This window comes from Ochotona princeps, chromosome 16 (assembly GCF_030435755.1).
Source record: "Ochotona princeps isolate mOchPri1 chromosome 16, mOchPri1.hap1, whole genome shotgun sequence".
NCBI lineage: Eukaryota > Metazoa > Chordata > Mammalia > Lagomorpha > Ochotonidae > Ochotona > Ochotona princeps.
In genome coordinates this window covers 50689664-50696400 of record NC_080847.1, presented here as the reverse complement: position 1 = coordinate 50696400, position 6737 = coordinate 50689664, and positions in this window count along the sequence as shown.

Sequence of the window (6737 nt, the reverse complement as noted above, 5' to 3'; positions counted from 1 at the left end):
CACCAGCCCACAGACACACACAGACAAGCCGGCTCATCCGGCGCAAGAACACGTGAGGAACTCTCACGTGGGGAGACACGGTTCTCAGACACCCCAGACCCCACACCAGCACTGAGATGGGCAGACACGATGGTGCCCTACCACCTACCACTCCCGCCTCCCCCAATCCAGATGCAGATTAAAACCCCAGCGCTATCGTTAGTCCTGTGGTCAATGGCAGGTGAATGACCTCCTGGGCCTCAGTGTGTCTATCTGTGAAATGGGAACGAGTAAGAGCTGTGTCCCTTGGGCTGGCCATTAGGAAGGACCATCTGGGTCCAAGCAGCACGGGCCATTCCATGCACACAGGTGGCGTGCTGGCTGGAATTGCATCAGCTCGCCTCTGTGCACACCGGCTGTTCTCGCCGGGGCACATTAGCTCTGCTGCGTGTCCACTTTTGTGCCCCTGGGGACTTGGCATGTCTGGTGCCTGCGGGGCTGGGCGTCTGTCCCTCTGCTTTTGGCTGTTTCTCATTGGGCCCCCTCCATCTCCTCCGGATTCCTCTGCTATGGGCCCCCTCCTCTCCTCTTCCTAACTCAGACACCACCTCCAGGGCCCTCCCTCAGCCCTGCTCAGCCATGGCTCCCCACAATCCTCTGGGGGAGCTCCCCCATTCCTCAAAGGTCACTCGGTCCCTCACCCTCTGCTTGCCTGGGCTATCTCATCCATGTTCCCCCCCCACCGCCTTTTAGCCCCCACTCTGCCACTGAGCCTCCTGCACGCCCTCCCCCTCTGCACCAAGTTGTTACATTCTACAGAGCATTCAGTATCTCCCTGTGTTCCCTGGTCCCGTCTTGACCTCCCTGGCCTGGGCTTCCGCCCTGGGCTGCTGGACTCCACTCCCACTCAGCAGTCAGAGGGGTATTCCCCTCCCAGGCCAGACCCTCTTCAGTCTCCTTCCCCTCTTAAAATGATGTATTCATTTTTGGAAAGATATATATCTATGTCTATATCTATATCTACATCTATATCTATATATAGAGAGAAGCAGATACAGAAAGATCTTCCATCTGCTGATTCATGCCATTCCCCAAGTAGCCACAGCCGCAGTGGCCAGAGCTAAGACATCTGAAGCCAGGAACCAGGAGCTTCTTCTGGGTCTCCCACGCAGGTGCAGGGCCCTAAGGCTTTGAGCTGACATTGACTGTGTTCGCAGGCCACAAGCAGGGAGCTGGATGGGAAGTGGACAGCCGGGATTAAAGCCGGCACCCATATGGTATCCCAGCGCATGCAAGTCAAGGACCTTAGCCACTAGATTATCTTACAGGCCCCTCTTTCTTCTTTCCTTTCTTCTTTCCTTCCTGTTTTTTTTCTCTTCCTTTTCCTTTTTTCCTTTTGAAAGGCAGAGTAACAGAAAGACATTTTCCATCTCCTGGTTCATTCCCCAAGTGGCCATAGTGGCTGGGTCTGGACAAGCCAGGAGCCTGGAACTCCATCTGGGTCTCCCATGGGACCCAGGCGCTCGAGCCCCTACCCGCTGCCTGCCAGGTGAGTGGCAGCAGAGGCTGGTATGTGAGCAGAGTGTGCCGAAAGGCAGGCACTCCCACACAGACGCGGGCACGTTGGAACCGCCGTGCCAGGACTGGCCTTGAGGTCTGCTTAACCCGCGTTTCTCCTGCTTTCCCCGACTAACTCTGCGAGCCCCGCTTGCAGGCCTTCAGCTTCCATGTGCAACCCTTCTCCCATCGCTCTGGCACACATTTCGATCCCAGCTCGCTGGTCCCCTCCGGTGGCAGCACCACCTGGCCCCTTCTGGTCTAACAAGGTCCCTGTGTTGTCTACTCAACCCTGTGTCTCTCTTGGGTCACACATGCACAGCCAGCAGGATCGATTGTCTCATGTCTGTCCCCTGCTGTTGATCTGTGGGCCCCAGGATGGCAGGGACTGGCCATATCCTGGTCACTCCTGCTTTCCTGTTAACCTGTGAAAGGGGCAATGGATAACTGAGGGGAGATGTTTGCCATGGTGGGTTACGGGTTACATTGCCACTTGGGCTGTCGGTGTTCCTCACGACTCTTATTGGAGTGCTGGTTTGTGTCCCGGTTACTTTCTTTCTCTCTTCTCTCTCTCTCTCTCTCTCTCTCTCTCTCTCTCTCTCTCTCTCTATTGTCTTTCCTCTTTCTCTCCTTTCTCTTTCTTCTCTTTTCTCTTTCTCCTTTTTCTCTCCTCTCTCCTATCCCTCTCTCTCTTCTCTCTCTGTCAAGATGTATGTATCTGAAAGGCACGCAGAGGGACACACACACACACACACACACACACACACACACACCCCCTCCATCCATCAGTTCATTCCTGAGATGGCTCCAGCGGCGTCTGGCCCCCATCAAAGCCAGGAGCCAGGTTTTCCATCCTTCTCTTCCCCCAAGCACTTAGCCACCACCTGCTGCTTCTGCAGGTGCAGCAGCAAGCTGGATCAGAAGCAGAAGCTAGCTGGGACTTGAACTGGGACTCTGATACAGGAGTCTGACAAGTGGTGGCTTAATTTGCTGTGCCACAACACCAGCCCCTCCAGCTACTTCTAGCTCTCCACTGCTGTGCACCTTGGCAGGCAGCGGATGATGGCTCCAGTACTTAGGTACAAGCTTCTGGCTTTGGCCTGACTTAATCCTGGCTGTTGTGGGCATTTGAAAAGATTTGGGACCCTTCACCCGTGTGGGAGACCTGGAAGAGGTTCCTGGTTCCAGGCTTCGGATCGGCGCAGCACCGGCCCGTTGCGGCTCACTTGGGGAGTGAATCATCGAACGGAGGATCTTCCGCTCTGTCTCTCCTCCTCTCTGTATATCTGACTTTGTGATAAAATAAATAAATCTTTAAAAAAAAAAAACAAAAAGAATGAACCAGTCGATGAAGCTCTCTCTCTCTTAAAAAAAAAGAAAGAAGTAAATCATCAGGTGGAAATCTCCACCTTTGTATCTCTGCCTTTCAAGTAGATGAAAATAGAGTCTTTTTTAAAATGTGGCCCAGCATGGTAGTTAAAGTCCTCGTCTTGCATGCACCCGGGGGTCCCATTTGGGCGCCGGTTCTAATCCTGGTGGCCCCACTTCCCATCCAGCTCCCTGCTTGTGGCCTGGGAAAGCAGTCGAGGACGGCCCAAAGCTTTGGGACCCTGCACCCTCATGGGAGACCTGGAAGAGACTCCAGATTCCTGGCTTTGGATCAGCCCAGCTCCAACTGTTGCACTCCACTTGAGAAATGAATCAATGGACAGAAGATCTTCCTCTCCGTCTCTACTCCTCTCTGTACCTCTGAATTTCCAATAAAAAATAAATAAATCTTTAAAAAATAAATAAAAAGTAATAAAGGGACGCTGGCACTGTGGTATAGCTGACTATGATAATGCCTGCAGTGTTGTCATCCCCTGTGGGGACTGGTTCAGGTCCTGGCTGCTCCACTTGCAATCCAACTTCCTGCCAATGGCCTGGAAAAGCAGAAAAAATGGCCCAAGCACTTGGGCCCCTGCACCCATGTGAGAAACCGAGGAGCAGTTCCTGGCTCCTGGCTTTGGCCTGGCGAGACCTGACCATTTGGGAGGTGAGCCAGGAGACAGATGGAAGAGAGATGTCTCTTCGTTTTCTCGTCTCTTCTCTCTCTGGAACTTTGCCTTTCAAGAAAAATAAAATACATCTTTACGCCAAAACAATTGAGGCATTTTTGGAGGAGCAGAGGTCTGTCTGTTTATTTAGATATGTGATGGGTTCCCACCTCCCTAAGACTTACCAGACAGTGCTGGGTTCATGACCAATGTGAACCTGTGAATTGATTCCCTCAAGAACCAACTGCTGGACCTGGTGTGATGGCTCAGTGGCTAAATTCTCGCTTTACACATGCCAGGATCCCATATGGGTGCTGGTTTGTGTCCTGGCTGCTCCACTTCCCATCCAGCTCCCTGCTTGTAGCCTGGGAAAGCAGTGGAGGATGCCCCGAAGCCTTGGGACCTTGCACATATGTGGGAGACCTGGAAGAATCTCCTGCCTCCTGGCTTCAGATCGGCTCAGCTCCAGCCATTGCAGTCACTTGGGGTGAACTAGCGGATGGAAGATCTTCCCTCTGTCTCTCCATTTCTGTAAATCTACCTTTCCAATAAAATTTCAAAAAAAATTTTTAAAGAACTGTTTGCTGAGAACTGACTCTCATAATACAGGAGGCTGGCACTGCAGGTGGCGGTTTTACTTGTTGTGCTACAACCCTGGCCCCTGGCCGGGCAGGGGGGGCGGGGAAGCACTATTTTAGAGGATGTTTAGGGAAGGCCTTGCTGAGGCTTTGACAGAGTGGATAGCCAACATGTGAGCCAAGGCAGAAGATCATTGCAGGCAGAGCAAAGGCCCAGCGGCAGGTCTATGCTGAGCTGACCTCCAGGGGGCCTGTCTGTGGCTGGAGTAACAGGAGAGCAGTGGGGAGCTGGCGTCCGCAAAGACCTGGGCCTGGCAAGGGCTCGGCTCTGTTGTCTGATGGGAGTCCCTGGTGGACTTTGGACAGGAAACATTACTTGTTTTATTTTTAAAGAATCAAAGGCCAGCAGGTGAAAAGTTGAGATTTCTTACTTTTCTTTTTAAGATTGATTAATTTAGAGCTCAGCACGGTAGCCTAGTGGCTAAAGTCTTTGCCTTGCATGTGCCAGGATCCCATATGGGCGCCGGTTCGTGTCCTGGCTGCTCTACTTCCCATCCAACTCCCTGCTTGTGGCCTGGGAAAGCAGTAGAGGATGGCCCAAAGCCTGGGGACCCTGTCCCCACATGGGAGACCTGGCTGCTGGCTTTGGATCAGCTCAGCTCAGGTCACAACCTAGATGTTGTGACCACTTGGGGAGTGAACCAGCAGACGGAAGAGCTTTCTGTCTATAAAATCTGACTTTCCAATACAAATCAATAAAAATGTTTTCCAAAGAAAGAGATACATTAATTTATTGGAAAGTCAGAGTTAGAAAACAAGGTTGGGGGTTGGGGGGAGAGAGGCAGAGATCAATATCCCACCACTGGTTCACTCCCCTTGTGGCCATAACAGCCAGGGCTGGGGCTGGGCTGAGCTGGAGCAGGAAGCCTGCAGCTCTGTCTGGGATTCCCACACGGGTGACAGTGCACTTCCAAACAAGTGCTCTTGTAGGCTGCTGGCATCGCAGGTGGAGGCGTAACAGGCTGTGCCACAACACCGACTTCCTAACAGAGGGATCAGGGCCTGGCCACTCCACACTTGTGTGTCACTAAGCATGGAGCCACGAGGAGGCCCCAGATCTGCTAATTCCCCGTTTGCAGGAATTCCTGGGAGTGGAAAGACATTTTAAAGGATGTTCCAAAAACACAACATCTGTCAAGTCCATGAAAAATTATGTGGGACAAATGACTTGGCTTATTAACGAAATAAGTAGCGTGCCAAAGCCTGGAGAACACAGAGTCTGAAATGCTAAGAGGCTTCTTGGAGTTTGGATCCAAACTTGAATCAACCAACTGGAAAGCACACAGCAGAGAAACAGGAATTCTGAGAAACACAGAACTGTGTATGTAGTTGATGTAAACAAACAAACAAACAAATGGGTACTTGGATTTTGACTTTTCAAAGGTAAAATTTTGGCGCCTCACTCATGGTGTCAGCATCCATAGGGGCGCTGGTTCGGGACCTGGCTGCTGCACCTCTGATCCAGCTCTCTGCCGATGTGCCTGGGAAACAGTGGGAAATGGCCGTCAGTGCTTGGGTCACTGCACCCACATGGGAGACTGGAAAGAAGTTCCTGGCTCTTGGCTTTGCACCAGCCCAGTTCTGGGTGCTGCAGCCATTTCTGTAACTCTGCCTTTCAAATAAATAAATAAAATCTTAAAAAAAAAAAAAAGTATAAGCATGGAGAGCATTAATAGGAAATTTTGTCAGAAGTGGAGCAATGAGCCTGGTGTGATGGCCTAGTGGTTAAAGCCCTTGCCTTGTATGTGTTGGGATCCCAAATGGGCACCAGTTCTAATCCTGACTGCTCCACATCCCATCCAGCTCCCTGCTTGTGGCTTGGGAAAGCAGTTGAGGACGGCCCAAAGCCTTGGGACCCTGTACCCACATGGGAGATCCGGAAGAATCTCCTGGCTTTGGATCAGCTCAGCTCCAGCTGTTGCAGCCACTTGGGGAGTGAGCCACTAGACAAAAGATCTTTCTCTTTGTACCTCCTTCTCTCTATAATTCTGTCTTCCCAGTAAATAAATAAATAAATAAATAAATATAAATCTTAAAAGAAGAGGAGGATGAGGAGGGGGGGGAGGACTAGGAGGGCAGCAGTCAGGACTTGAACCAGCACTACGATAAGATGCCAGCGCTGAAGGCGGAAGGTGTCTTTGCTGTAGCACAGTGCTGGCCCCTTTCACTGTTTTACCTCCAGAGAACAAAGGTCAATAAAGTGATAACATCATGGGACTTTTAAACAAGGAAACGTCCGTGAATGACAGACACACCAGGATATTTTTAGAAGATGAACTGATATCTGTAGCTTACTTAAAAAAAAAAAAAAAAAGCCAGAGCTGGACGGACAGGTGGCCAGAATCCCTGAGCTGCAGGGTGAGATGCTGACAGCAGAAGCAGGCATCGGCAGGTGCTCCCTGAGCCATCTCTCGGCTTGGCTATAATGACTGAAAACTGCCATGGGCCCAGTGCTACAGCTTAACCGGATAATCCTCGATCTGTGAGTGCCACGATCCTATACGGGCACCAGTTCTAATCCTGGCTG